Consider the following 15,634-nt stretch of genomic DNA (forward strand, 5'->3'; position numbering starts at 1 on the left):
TGTTTGCTGATGTCTAAATCCGTGAACTTGGTGTTGTTTTCGTCCCTTGGACTCTGCTGTCCCCTCGCCCTCGCTCCAGCCCGGTTTCACTTTGTTCCTTCCATAATGTCTTGGTCACTCCAAGAGGCTCACAAAAGCCTCCTGCTGGGGGTGAGCCAGTCACCCAGGAGGGCTCATCATGGAAAACTATCGTTCTGGCAAATTTTATTGTTTGGACTAATGAAAGATCCATGCAAAAAGCTCTTTTAAAATCTTGACTGCCCCAGCCGGGAGCCGACCATGCAGACTGGTGACATGGCTGTAATGTGTGTTCTGTATTTGGTTCTACCTGCTCTTCCACACTGGTCTTCTCAGGCAGCTAGGGAAGGGCACAGTGTGGGTCGTCCACAGCTGCAGGGCATAGGGAGGCGGTTTACCCCGCACTGTCTCTGCCTGGGTTCCTGGGAAAGGGAAAACGCTGGTAGGCGTCATTCCAGAATCGTCCACGTGGTGGCGCTGCGGGCTTGGCTGGAAGTGTGATGGGCTTTCTAACTTCAGTGGCTTCTGATAAACCAGACCACTTCCATGCTCCAACACGCAGCGTGTCATTGCACCAGCGTGCTTTCCCAGGGGACTGTGAGTCTCCAGGGAGCCCTGAGGGTCAGCTTTTCTGGTGGATACTGTTTGCCTCATTTTCTCGGGTTCTAATGGCTATAAAAAGGATTCATTTAGGGAGATTATTTTAAAAGTGACTCCTAGGTGTAGTTCCAGGGGGCAGAGAGCTGCGTATTATCTGTTGGTGCGTGAGAAATCACCCTGACACGTACTGCTTTGTTGTCAACCTTACCCCGAATGCTTCTCAAGCAGAATCTCACAAGCCCCACCACACACCGTGCCCTCCCTCCTGCTGGGCTTTGCTCTAGGGTGACCCTCCTACACCTGCCATGGCTACCCACCCCAGGGCTTCCAATCTGATGAAACCTCTTTTACATAAAAGCCGAACTGGGTTACATGCGTCTCCCCGGCTCCTACCCAACATCAGCTTGCCTGCATTTCATTCTGGTCATTGCGGGGTAGGTGCAAGCAGACCAGGCTTCCTCGGCTGTACCACCTGTACCTTATTGCTTTCTGCCTGGTTCTGAGTCAGGGATGGCTGTGGGGAAGTGCCAGGTGCTGGCATACACACACACCTGGAGAGCAGAGGAGTTACCCCTGGAAGGGATGAAGCCCCCATCACAGGATGTTTCTGTCCTCAGAGTCAGTGGGAGATGTGCTCCTCACGGCCGCCCCCAAGTGACTGGCATCATGAAGTCCCCCATGCGCTTCCCTCCTGGTCCGCCCGCCCCCCCCACCCCAGCCTGCTCCCAGGCACCAGCTCCCCACGTGCATTCATGCCCGCAGTCTATTGTCTGAGGTTTTACTGTCAGGGCTGCTCAAGTTATCTCGACTCCATTGCTGTCTCCAGCAAATTAAAAGCATCCTACTGGGTTTTCCGGAGTTTTTGGCCTTGTTTGCCACCGAGTTCGATCCCTGATCTGTGCTTGCGAAATAAATGGCATAGGTGAAATAGCTGTGCTTGCAAATAGCAGCTAACAGCCACTGGGAGCGTATCCTCCTGTACGCATTTCGCGGCTGATGCCGGTTTGGAGAGGTTCCCCGGGCTGGCTATCCCCAGCTCTATTACTGAGGAGCGGGTAGGCTCGTGGTTGCCGGAATTTGAGCCCCGGGCACTGGCAGGGTGTGCGCGGGGTGGAGCCTGACTTGGTGGGCGCGAAGGGTGTTTGTCAAGTGATTCTTACCTTGCAGGCAATGTGAACCTCCACATAAGCCTCATTTTTCTCCGGTGTGCCTGAGTTTTGACGTGATCAGTGTACGCGGTTGGGAGCCTGTCCGCCAGGCGGCAGGCGTTGGTCGGCAGCCGAGAATGCGGCTGCAAAACCGCCCAAGCTCCAATTTCCTTTTCCTCTGGAGGCCCCTGCTACCCTCGGGCGGGCCTGAGATGGATAAGTCGCCTCAAGCCCCGAGACCCGCCGCTCTTCCTGCTGCCTGCTCCCTCACGCGCTGCCTTCCCTCGCCCTTTCCCCCTCGCGTTCTGCTTGTTTAGTTTCTTCACTCAAGCAGAAATGGTCAGGTTAAAAATTAGGGTCGATGCTTCCAGTTCATGACGGCAATATCTTGAAAGCACAATTCGCATGCAAACAACAATGCGCAGCCACACACACACACACACACACACACACACACACACACAGCAGAGGCTATGCCAGCCACGAGCAAACGGCCTTGCTCCCTGTACCTCAGGGAGCCCTGTAAGCTGGGGTCTCCTCGGCAGACAAGCTTCCTCTTCCCTCTGGAATTCGTTCCAGAAGCCCCTGGGGTTGTTCTAGGACAGGGTGCAGGCTTTGCGCGTCTCCCACACACATCCTCTTGTCCACTTTGGGTGATCTCTAGCTGACCTGTAATTCCTGACACAGTATAGATGCTGTGTAAATAAATGTTACACCGTGTTCTTCAGGGAATAAAGACAGAACGCTGTGCGTGTTCAGTACCGCCGCGTTACATTGAAGGTACCTAATACGTACCAGGCTTAGTACTAGGTGTTTTTTAAAATTATCTTTTTAGTTAAAATGGGATTAAGAAATACTGTCTGCCATTTGGGAAGGCTCCTGTGTCTTCGCTCTTTAGAAGTGATGGTTATCAAGCACTTGTAATTACTTAACAATGCTGAGTACCGAACACTAGTTCATGCAAAAGCTAAGGCTCAGGGCTTGTCCAGCAGGATATCCTATTACCTGATATGATGATGGACCAGCAGAGGGGTCACATTAGGCAGGGCCATGACATTAACTAGCATTCGAGAACCGTATCTGGGGGTAGATTCTCTAGGGGATGTGTGGGCCAAACCCTGTGGAAATTCTAGCCCCACTGGTTAGCTCAAGAGATGCGGTAGTGATAGACTAAACTAGGTGTGACCAAGGAGCTTGCCATCAATCACAGGTAAAGGAACCCATGACAGTCTGGACTGGTCAGGCAGCAGCACCCGAATGTGCATCCTGAATAGGATGTGGGGTGGGCCGGGCTGCAACATTCGCTAGTTCATACAAGGCCAAATGGAAGGCCAGACTGTGCCGGGCACTGTCCTAAAACCCAACGGCATGTATGAGAACTGGGTCTGGGAGTGGATCAAGTGGAGGAACTTGGGAAACTCCTCTGGCGAGTCATAGCTCCTGCTGGTGAACATGTGGTCCAGACCTGGGGGGTCGGACAAGCTGGGCAAAGTAGCTCCAACAGCTGACTAATGTGAGAATTGGTAACGGAACAGGATGTACTGGGCAGGACTGAGCAAACCTTAGCCTACAAGCAAAACTAGAAGTCAGGATGGAGCACAGGTCATGCCGAGCTAGGCTCTTGCACCTACTGGTCTGTGTGAGTCAGAGACACTAAGCCGCAGTGTCTAAGTCAGAGGCCGGGACAGGTGAGGGGCTGAGCCAAGCTGAGTCAGAGCAACCACTGGCATGCGCGTGATCTATGGCTGAGAACAGGCCCATTTGGGGATCTAAGGGGACACGCTAACTGGGTTGAGGCTCCCACTGAGGGGCATGTGGGCTGGAATGGGGGCTGCGTTCTGATCAGGAAACAGTTGTAGTCTCCCTTGGCACAAGTGTGGACTGGGACTGGATGCACCGAGCTGGGCCTGAACACAACACCTTCTGGTGTCCTGGAGGACCAGGGTAGATGTGGGACGGACTAGGCTAGGACTCAACCCCTACTGAGCCATGTGTGAGCCGTATGTGGGTATGGATGAGCCGTGGCTGGGCTGAAACATCCAACAGCAAGAACCAGCTTGGGTTGAAGGCCAGTCAGGAAAAGCCACTGCTCCTGCTAGGACAGGAGGTGAACTGAGTAGGGCTGGCTCATGGACCCCGTGGTATGCGCAAAATCTGGCATTGGGAGGGGTTCTGATGGAGGAGCCTGGGCAACTCCTCTTGTAGGACACAGACCCTGCAGGTAAGCGCAAGAAGCATGATAGGAAACAGCCCAGAACAGGCCATGGAAAGTTACCCATTGGCATACATTTGGCATGGGTCGGGGGCAAACCAGGCTGAATCAGTTCATGTCATCCACTGGCAAGTCCAAGCACCAGAACAGAGTGTGGGTTGGGCCAGGTCCGGTCGCGACAAAAGCAGTACACAACACGGAATGCCAAGGTGAGGTTGCCTGTACTGGATGTGACCGTATCGCCCATCCAGCACACGTGAGAACCAGGAAGGGAGGGGGAAGAGCCAGCAGGGGAAATATGGGGGGGGTGGTTCCCTTGTTGGACAGCTACTCCCACTGGAGAGCGTGAGCTGGGGTGGGGGCAGACCAGACCAAGCAGGGCTACAACACCTGTGCACCTCATGTGGACTAGATCAGGGAAAAGCCAGACTGGGCGGATTATTCCTACTGGTGCAAACAAAATTAGAATGGGTGAGGGATGTTTGGGCTTAGCCACAGCAGAAGCTGGCAGAAGGTGGCACTGGGGGCTAATTCTGTCAAGTCAAACCACAGAACCACCTGGAGAATGCATAATCCGGGAGTGAGAGAGACCTGGGAGGGAAATAGTGGGCTCCTCCCTCTTGGGTTACCACTCCCACGGGAGGGCAGGAAAACTAGGACAGGGACTGGGTTGGCTAGACAGAGAGGCACTCCACAACATCCATGAGGGCTGGATAGTTCAGCTGGTTAGATGGAACTAAGCTTCAATACCCATCGACATGTACGAGAGCCAAATGGGATGTGGGACAGATTGAACTAGTCTGCTATGCATACTGGCAAACCAGGGTAGGGGGTGGGCCTGGTGGAAGTTATTGTGGGTCGCTCTGACTGGGCTGCAGCTCCCACTGGTCTATGTGAGGGCCGAGTATGTGCTGGGCAGAACCAGGCTGGACTGCAACACCCATTGGGTCCAGTGGAAGTCGGGGCTGAAAACAGAGCCAACCCAGCAATTGCAACCACCAGCTGATGGGGCGATGGACTGTGGCGGGCCCTGTACTTGCTAGTACACACAAGAACCTGGTCTGGGAACACCTCAGACAAAGTTTCTTTGGGGATCTCCCCAATCGAAATGCTGGACTCAGAACCCTAACCAAGAAAAGACAGAAGACAGAACAAGTCAATCAACCACCTCAGCGATATGTTGGCAGCGAAATACTGGGCAAATGGAGACTCTATGATGGACTGTGTCAATCAGTGGATTTTTCAACGACCTCATCGTGCTTGGAGCGGCAAGATTGGCAGTGATTCATAACTGGTGAACTATCAAAACCACTTGAGCAAGTATCTCAGAGCATGCCCCACATCCGGGACCTGGGGTGGGTGGGAAACTGGGTGGGGCTTCTCCCTCAATATCCCCCTTTACCTCAGATACATGAAGGAAACAATATGGAAATAATAGTCTTACCCACTTTCCTATAGCCCTTGAACCTTTTTACTGTAATTAACTATGTAAAGATTGTCAAAAATATAATAAAAATAAAATAAAATAAAATAAAAGTTGCAAAAAAAAGAGAGAGAGAGAGAGACTGGGCTAGTGGTTTAAGGGATTGGGCCCATGGCTCAAGGGATTGGACTCCTCCTCAGTGTGTGAGACCCAAGTTGTGTCTGTAGCTTACAGCTGTGGCCCCTGGCCTGCTGTGGGACCATTGCAGACATGTGTGGAGTGAACCAGTAGATGGTAGCCCTATCTCTCTGTCTCGTGGCCCCACAAGTAAATAGATAAATCTGAAGACTTCATGAGATAAACAAAATTCAAATATGAGTTTGTTTGGGAGTATAACATTTTTTAAAAAGTTAATTATTTTTATTGGAAAGGTAGGTTTACCGAGAGAAGGAGAGACAGAAAGGTTTTCCATCCCCTGGCTCACCCCTCAAGTGGCTGCAGTGGCCAGAGCTGAGCCAATCTGGAGCTAGGAGCTTCTTCCAGGTCTCTCATGTGGGTACAGGGTCCCAAGGCTTTGGGCTCAATTCTCTTGCTTTTCCAGGCCACAAGCAGAGAGATGGATGAGAAGTGGAGCAGCTGGAACATGAGGCAGTGTCCATATGGGATTTTGGCACTTGCAAGGTGAGTGTCTAGTCACTGAGCCATCCTACCAGGCCCAGGTGTAAAATATTTTGAAACCCATGCATTCTCACACAGTCTGTTTTCTGTGGCCTTTTTGAAGATGACTGTGTACATGGATTTCAAAAACTTTTAGCACTGAAATAAATTACCTTTATGTTCCATTTTCCACGAACATTTTGAAGCACCCTCACAGACAAGCACACACATGCAGATTTATTCAAAGGCATTGACTCACATGGTTGTGGAGGCTGCAAAGTCCTGAGCTCTGCAATCAGCAAACTGGAGACGCAGAGCAGCAGGTGTGTGGGTCTCATCTGGATGCGAATGCCTGATTGGGCCACCGGGGCCAGTCCCACTTCCCAATCTGGCCATTTCAGGACCCAGGAGAGCCCGTGTCCCTGTGTGTGGCTCAGGATTGGAGCAGAATGCTCCAACAGTCAAGCAAAGAACCTTCCTCTTTGGGAGCTTGGTCCAGTACCACTTAGGCCCACCCACGTGAAGGAGGCTGAGCTGTTGGACTAGGACCTTAATCTGACCCAGACACATGCAGAATATTGCTCGCCCAAGATAAGATACACCTCGTGATCCAGGGAAGCATAGCCACAAAAATTCACCCAATTACTGTGTTATCCTCAAAATGACAATTTTCTACGTAAAAGAAATTTAGCGTTAGCTTTGAAAACTTGCTTTTCTGAGCTAGGTAGATGCAGGTTGAAGTATTCACCTTTATTGTAGCTAGTCATGACAAACTCCTTAGCTTTTTGAACCTAAGTTCATGTGTTTGTAAAACAGGAATGATAAAAACAAGCTCAGAAAGTTGTTGCAAGGACATCATGATTTATTATTTGTGAAGAGTGTAGTTTGAGACTTGTAGCTTCTTGGTTGCTGCAGTAATACTTGGATCCTCATTTTCTAGAGCAGTTACATTGTAAATATTCAACAAACATTTCTCAGAGAAATTGAACTATGTGAATGATCAAAAAGGTATGTGATATTTAAAAAAATGAGTAATAAAAGTTGCGAAGAAAATAAACTTTTCCAACTTTGTCTTCCTTTCCTTTGGTGAGGGGGCTGCATCTTGACCAGTTTAAAACACCTCTGCTGGCCCAGTCTGTGCTGAGCTAAGCAATGTCTAAGGTGAGACCAGGAACACACACTCCTTCCACCTGCTCTGTGTAGCCAGCTCCTGTGCCAGGGGGTGCCGAGGCAGCCCTTCCTGATTCAGCCATCCTGGGTTCTCTTTCGGTGGGAGCGGCAAGCTGCCTTTCCCAGTCTGCCTCCCGCTGTCAGCGTCACTGCTCAAGGGAGAGGGATGTGACCGGAGAGGCACTTATGTATATTTTTAAACTTCTGAAGTCTTTGTGAAGCCCTTGAAGTGGGCATTACCAAAACCTGCATTTGCTTTCCTTCTGGAGTCCCCGGGGAACTACACTTCCCAGCTTCCTGGCCAGGAAATGGGGCTGTGTGTCTGGTTTTGGCTATGGGGTTGTGACTGATGCAATAAAAAACACTTTTAAAAAGATTTATTTTGAAGACTGCGATGAAGGGAAAAAGGAAAGGAGGGAAAGAGAGAGCAACTGATTGATCTTTTATCTGTTGGTTTACTTCCCAAACGGTTGCAATAGCTAGAGTTAGGCAGCCTGAAGCCAGGAGCCAGGAGTCCCATCTAGGTCTCCCAATGTCGGTGCTGCAACTAAAGCATTTGAGCCGGGCTCCACTGCTTCCTACTTGTGTTAGTAAGCAACAGGGTGGGAAGCGGAGTACCTGGGACTCAAACCTATGAGCTGTTAGGAAGTGCAGATATCCCAAGCTGTGATCTAGCCTGTGGTATCACAACACCTACCCCAACTAAGTGTCACTTCAGAGCCCATGAGAGCTTCATGCTCTCGTCAACCTTGTCCTCAGATGTTACAACAAGGCGGGAGTCACCCAGACTCACTGAATCCGCATCAGTCACAGTTGTCACAGAGAACTACCCAGAATCCATCGTCCTTGCAAACATGACAGATAAACTATTTTGGCACAAGGGCACTGACATTTTGGGGCTGTTAGTTATTATTCCCCAATCCAGTTTATCTTTAGCAATGGGCCTCTTTGGTAAGGTTTGAAAAGGGGGTGAGGAGTAGGATTCTGCCAACCAGCCTTGTTTTAACCCTTGAGTGATCACTCCTGGATGGAAGGAGTGGGAAGTGCAGCACCAAGTCTGGACAAGCTACCCAAAACACTGTGTAAAACAATACCCGAGTCACTGTCTGGGCTTCCATCTGGCCCTTAGCCTTCCTGAGCTGGAAGGTTCTCAGATAAATTCTGTGCCCTTTGCCTATCTTACAGGAATCACTCCTGAAGACCAAAATGTTAAAAATGGCTGGAGGCTGGCTAGGTGCCTGTGCACGTAGGAAGTGATGGTCCCAAGGTGTCAGGCGAGCTCTCTCGCTTCCCATGCTGCTCCTGGAGCACGTGGGAGCCAACCGCACCCTGCAGCGGTGCTGGGCTCGGGGACGCAAGCACGAATGAGGCGCGCTCGCGAGCCTGGCGGAGCTCCCAGTCAAGCGGGAGAGAACAATGCCTGCAGAACCTGGTACCAAACAAGTTAGCCTGGAGAAGTGCTTCAGTAGAGGCAGAAAGGAAACAAAGCTAGCAGCTAGCCGGTGCACACAGGCGGGGGAAGCCTTGGGGATGGACGAGGGGGCCGGGAGGCTGTGACTGAGGGAGTGCTTGAAGGGTGACAAAAACCTTACGGCTTTTCTGTGGGATTTGAAAAGCCAAGAGTGCCGAGCTCTGCCTTTAGGATTTTTTTTTTTAAAAAAATTCTATGCTGCAGAAACCCTAGTTCAGGCAATGTGTAATTTCTGCATTATCAGAAACCCATGTAACTAGAGATCTGGGCTAATGGGAAAATACTCATAACGTTGTCACTGAATGCAAGAACTTGTTGATGTATTTTGCTAAATTGCGCTTATTAATGATTCATTGATTCTTTTTTTTTTTTTTTTTTTTTTTTTTTGGCTTCTTGGACTTAAAGCATTCTTGCTACGGAATTTAACCCACGCTTAGACAGAGCCAGTCTTTGGTTAGTGGCAGCCCCTTCCTGTGTGACCTGTGCTTTCCAGATGTGGTTGTTGCTATGTGGATTTTGAAACTCAGCGACAAAGGATGCGTTAGAGGAGGGACAAGGGACTAAAAACACATCAAACAAGACATGGGGACCAGTGTTTTTTGGAAGTGTTAATGAATATAATATTTTAAAAGGTTTATCAGCTCTGTTCTTGGTCAATGTGCAACAATCGAATGATTTTTCTCTAGGCTCCAAATTCCCCTGTTGTACCACTTGTAGGTGAAGGTTGCAGCTTTGTAGCAAAGGTGGTATCTAGCTTTGCCAGTAGAGGGCAGTGCAGGGACAGTCCAGGAGAAAGCCTGCGCCTCCTGTTTCCAGCGTGCCCTTTTTGTTGCTTTGGGTTTCTGGCCGAGGGGTCCCAGCTCGGCAGCAATTGGTGCGGGCTACATGCCCCGAGCATTCCGTCTCTCAGCAGATCTACGCAGTTCAAGACATGGTCGTAGGGTCGGTCCTTCCCGCTTTGATCACCTGGACACTTGACCTTGCACCGCACCCCCGCAGTACGCCAAGGAGTGCTGTCACCCGGCTTGCTCCAATGGGGCCGGAACTCCAGGCCTGCGTGGGAGCTCCCACTTCCGGCTTCATCCTTCTCTGGCTTCTGCTTTGGCATTCTTTCTCCTTCTTTGTCGTGTCTCTCATGTTATATTTAACTGTTTATGTTAAGCTTTCTGTATTCATTCTGCTAAACTCGCAGCAGCAAATTGAAGTTTTCCAAATCCTGTCGCTGGTAGAAGAACCTGAACTTTATCATCGGTCGGAAAAATATTTGCCAAAAAATTAAAATTTGATTGCCAGTCGTCTTTCAGATAAGATTTCTTTAAAAAATGATAATGTTGCTAAATTGGCTTTCAGTGAAATAATTGCAAGTGTGTTTTTCAAGACGACCCACGGCCCTTTGGTGTGCACCGAGAACTTCATGCCTGCTTTCTGATTCTTCATAAAGAATATCAAGAAGGTGTATGTGTTCAATGCAATAAAACTATTCTTTATTTTTCTGTTTCACTAACTAATGGGGCAAAACTTGCCTTTGCTAAGACTATGACTGCACGGGGCTGCAGAAGACAGTGGCTGTGATGCTAGATAACAGTGGCTCCAGAAAGCCAGGGGCTCCAAGCGCTTGGGCGCAGCACCTGCCCATACTTCCTGACCTGATGGAAAAGCTGAGACGAGGACCTCGTCATCTCCTCTTTGGAACCCCGGCTATGGAGCAGCAAATATCTAGAGTAAATAATTTTTTAGGGCAAAATTATTGGAGTTCCATAAGAATTTCTAATGCAAAATTACCAACTTCCCCAAGTTGTGAGTGGTTTTGTTCGAGGTCTACTATGTAATTAGCATCACGAAAGCAGGCACTGAGACTCAGCCCCTTTGGATGCGGCTGGATCCTGTCACTCGTTTGCTCATTAGGAATCAGTTACCTTTTCTCGTTGTTGGCCTCAACTGCAAGCAGGTTCTTCCTACACAATGGCAAGATGACTAACAACAGGCGCAGCTTGAATATCCTGGTGGGAAAGAAGCAGCTTTTATTTTCCTCTCAGAAAATTCATCAGCCAAAGATCTGGAGCTCATTCTTTCTGGTTCGATGAGAGTCATACGCTCAACTTGCAGTCAATCACCATGGCCAAGCGGTTCTAGGGTTCTAGTGCTCCCCAGGCCAGGCCAGCCTCTGGGAGGTGCCCGCACTGAGCACCCGGCACAGGAGAGCTGGAAAGCAGCAGTCTCCTGGGGCCGTTGTTTTTCAAAGGAGTGTAGCTGATAATAAGGGGAAATGTGAGCTGTGGCAGACAGCGTTTTCCAGTATTCACTCTGGGAAGCCTGAATGTTAGATCAAGTGACCGCTCCCCTCAATGAACTGTACTCATCTTCAGTGCTGAGTTTTCTTGTGCAATATGAAAATCACAGAACAACATGTTGATTTCACGAAAAAGGAATTTACAGAGTTAAGTGGGTGCCAGCTTTGTAACTGCTCTGAGATGATTCAGACAGAAAAACTGATCGGCACAATTCAATCGCGTCTGTAATGGCTTGGGTTTTTCATCCAATTGTTGGAAACCAGCTAAATTTGGAAATTCATTCCATCGAAGGTGAAGCATCTGACATTTTCATGAATGTTGTTTACATTAAGAAGTTCAACATTGAAGATAAAATCATTTGTTTAAAGCAGTAACACAAATGCAATTTTTGGCGTGACAGTCTTGAGGTAAAACAGTCTGTTTCCTAAATGACGAAGGCTGTGAAGCAAGGCTGTGCTTGGGAGTGGTTGTACGGCCTCACGACACAGCTGTTCTCACATAAGCCGTGATATTCAAAACAAAGCTTTGTAGGGTTTTATGTAATTTTTCCAAGTATGTGATTTCAATAGCCAACCTGCAAATATGTGTTTAAAGTAATGTTTTATTAAAAGAAATCTCTTCTGTAAGGCTCTTTTCTTAGTTCTCTGATAACGAATATAAGAAATGTTTGAATCTACAGATGAGAGTCAATTGAAGTTCTCAGCCATTTCAAATTTGTTTCACTTAAAATGCAGCTTGGAGGAATAGTGCAAGCATTTTTATGAAAACACTAAATGTGATCAGACCATTGGTCCTTTAGAAAACACCCTTCACATTGTAGGAGAGACGGACACACTTAAGACGTTGGTGCGAAGAGGAACTACTCTGCTTGTTATTGATGTAAAGAGGTCCTCCCTCTCTATTGATCATGCATGGGTTTTACTAATTTTTGGGGGGAAATTATTTTTGAAGACAGGTTTAAAACAGAACTGTTTTACAGGCCTATCCATTTAATGAAACCAATTTATTGCTTGATAAGTACAAAAATTATGTAAATAACTATTATTTAAAAAAAAACCTATATATTCTGAAAATGCCCTAGTTGTGAAGACAAATTATCTGGTCATTTTAGGAATAGGAGGATGAGGAATTCCTTCTAGAAAAACATGGCATGATGGCATGGACGCTGGGAGGGCAAAACCGACCCGCCTGCCACCATAACCTGAGATTAGGACCCAGACTTATTGACCCTACCCCTGATGCACCAATATTGCATTTAAGTTTACACTTTATTTAAAAATTTTTTCCCTTAATATTTGAAAATCAGAGTTCTAAGGAGAAGGGGATGGGGTGGGGAGAGCTTCCTTTCTGCCGTTCTCTGCCCAGGTGACTGCAAGTAGCAGGGCCGGGCCACACTGAAGCCAAAAGCCAGGAGCTTCTAGAATTCTGCACGTGGACGGCAGGGCACAAGCACTGGGGCCATCTTTTGCCTGCCTTTCCCACGCTTGTTAGCTGGGCTATCTACTGGAACCCAAATGGGATCCCAGCATCGCAGGGGGCATCTTAACCCTAGATGCCACTATGCCTGCCACAGTTCTCCACTCTTTTAAGTTATTTCATTCCTTTCCTATGTTCTTCATTTCACCAGCTCCTCCTGGCCGTTCCCAAGCACACAGCTTCTCTTAATGCCCTGACAACAGCCCAGAGAGGGTTCCTTTTTGAAAGTTGCGGCAAGCTCAATACGCTGCAAAACAAGCTCAAAAAGCTTAAATCATTGGTCTCAGCCAAGCGAGTGAAAGTGAAGCCAAGCAAAAGTTGTCAAACAAAGCCCCAGCAAAAACAAGAAGAGACTGTAAAATACTTAATATGTAAGTGGTGTATTTCACTGACTTCTCTTACGCCTCCACCCTGTGGGCCTTGTTTTTATTTTTCCTAGTAAGTTGTAGTTGCCAAAGCAAAACAGTCACTCCATTAATTATAAAGTGAGGGAGAAAATGGTATTGATCTGAAGTAGTTCCATTCTACTTGCTCAGTGTTAATTGAAAGTTACTCCTCTGATGCCACTTAAATCTTCTCAGGAGCTATAGCAAAAGATGTGTAAAATATTCATTCAGGGTTTAAGCAAACTCAGAGTTGAGCTTTTATTAAAACAATCTTTCAATTGGGACTGGATTTTATGTGGGACAAAATGATTCCTGAGCTCTCTTTATGTCTCACAGTTCAACATTTCACCTGCTGATTTGTATAACTGGGGGTGAGCACGGCATTTGTCCAACTGCTGGAAGGATAGTGTGCCACCCCCTTACTCAGAGACGCTCCTTGGGGAAGTAGTGGCCAGCCAGGCATTTATGGATTTATCCAGTTCCCATTTCTGGGCACCAAGCTCTTGACCCCAGTACTGCATGGAACAGTACCGGGACACCAGTCTGTGTAATAATAATAATAATTTTGGCTAACGTTCATATAGAGCTGATTCTGTGCACTATGTTGCTCTAGACATTTTATGTACAGGAAGTCACTTAATCCTCACTACAGCTTCTCTGGGAGATAATGATTATCACCTCTGCTTTACAGAAGATAAAACAAAGATACAGATCAAAAATACTTGCCCAAAGTCACTCAGCTGGTAAGTGATGCAGTTAAGATGTAGACCCATGTGTCCCTGTTTTATAGTCCATGCTTTTAACTGCTCCCTGCTTGTAGCTATTCATATTCTATTTTGTGTCTGTAGCAACCCATACAGGACGACAAGATGGTTTCATTGAGAATCTCTATACCCACATCCTGGAACAAAAATTGAGTATAGCCAGCGTAAGCACAATTGATGCAGAAACTATGAGGGTCTTCAATAGCTATTTCCAATTTCTCTTTTAAAGAGTTAGTGACAAGCTTTATGCAGAAATGGAGAAATCTCTGTTCAAGATAGTTCTGGATTGGCTCGCCGGTGTGTAAGTATACATGTGTCTTGTAAGGAAGGCCCTGCTTGTCATCCAAGCTTCACCACTGATTTCTCACCAGGAAAATGAGAATGTCTGAGTCAACATGGCAGACGTAGTGGTTGCACCTGCAGGGACATTGTCCATTTTATTTTTGCTGTAATTCAGTGAGTAAGTTAGTATTTGTCACATCATAGGAGTATAATTGATATCACTTGAGTAATGAATGAAAGCGCCTGGGATGTACTGGGTTTCACTAGCTCTGAGAACATTTTTCCATCTTTTAAATTCTCCCCAGTTAGGATATGATCCCCAACCCATGGGGTGTTACGATAGATGTCGATCAGGATTTCACTGTAATTGCTTGTGCCTTAACCCACTATGCCACGGTCTTGCCCTTCCATCAGCTGCTATGGGTTAAAGGACATTTCAGCACCAATGCTTACTCAACAGGTGCAGTGGGTTTTTGAAAGGGTGTAACCAAGGCCAGCGAGGCACACTTCCAGGGAATGCTCTGTTGTCAATGCATGTACAGCGTGGGAAAAGCATTTGGTGGAAAGGAACATGGACATTAACCAGTCTGACTCACAATGATTTTAGAAGAGTTGGTCACTGAAGTATTTTTTTTAAAGATTTATGTATTTTTATTACAAAGTCAGATATACAGAGAGGAAGATCTTCTGTCCAATGATTCACCCCCCAGGTGGCTGCAATGTCCAGAGCTGTGCTGATCTGATGCCAGGAGCCCAAAGTCTGTTTCATGTCTCTCACATGGATGCAGGGTCCCAAGGCTTTGGGCCATCCTCAACTGCTTTCTCAGGCCACAGGCAGGGAGCTGGATGGGAAGCAGGGCTTCTGGGATATGAATCGGCGCTCATATGGGACTCTGGCGTGTGCAAGGGGGAGGACTTTAACTGCTAGGCTACTGTGCCAGGTCCTGAAGTAAATGTTTTATGTAATGCCTTAAGCAATTGTTTTTGCATATTAACCCCTTTTAGTGTACAAGAATGATACATAATAATCTAGGATTTTTAGTCTCAACTAGTCTAATCCTCAGAGTAATCTCATGAGATAAGTATGGTCATTTAACAAAAGAGGAAATGGGATTTGTGTAAATCACCGCCAGTCTTTAATCCAGGCCATCTGGCACCAGATTCTGAATTCTCAACCTTCATCCTGCACTACCGTTGGAGACTTACTGCAGTCACTGAAGACTTGATCACAACCACCAGTACTTGTTATCCACAGGGAGAGCGGAGTCCTGGCTTCTCAAAATCTCTCCACACAGTGGTGTAGGATTTGCATATAGCCTGCATACATCCATCCTTGTGCATACCTCGAATCACCTCTAGAGTGCTTCTAACACCTAATTGCCAAATGAATGCTATGTGAACATTTGTTGTGGTGTATTGGTTGGGGAACAGTGACAAGAAGGAAAGTGCATGTAGTTAGTCCCGAAGCAGTTTGTTTCGTCTGATATTTTCAATTCGAAATTGGCAAAGTCTGCGTGTGTGGAACTTGTGGGGCTGACTGATTTCTTACCATTAATTGCCTGGAGTTCCTAACTTTCACTTGGAATTCTGTCTAGCTCTTCATGAAAACAAGCATATTTATTTATTATTTTTTAAAAGATTTTATTATTATTGGAAAGCCGGATATACAGAGAGGAGGAGAGACAGAGAGGAAAATCTTCCATCTGTTGTTTCACTCCCCAAGTGAGCTGCAACGG

This window comes from Ochotona princeps, chromosome 11 (genome assembly GCF_030435755.1).
Source record: "Ochotona princeps isolate mOchPri1 chromosome 11, mOchPri1.hap1, whole genome shotgun sequence".
NCBI classification, from domain to species: Eukaryota; Metazoa; Chordata; class Mammalia; order Lagomorpha; family Ochotonidae; genus Ochotona; species Ochotona princeps.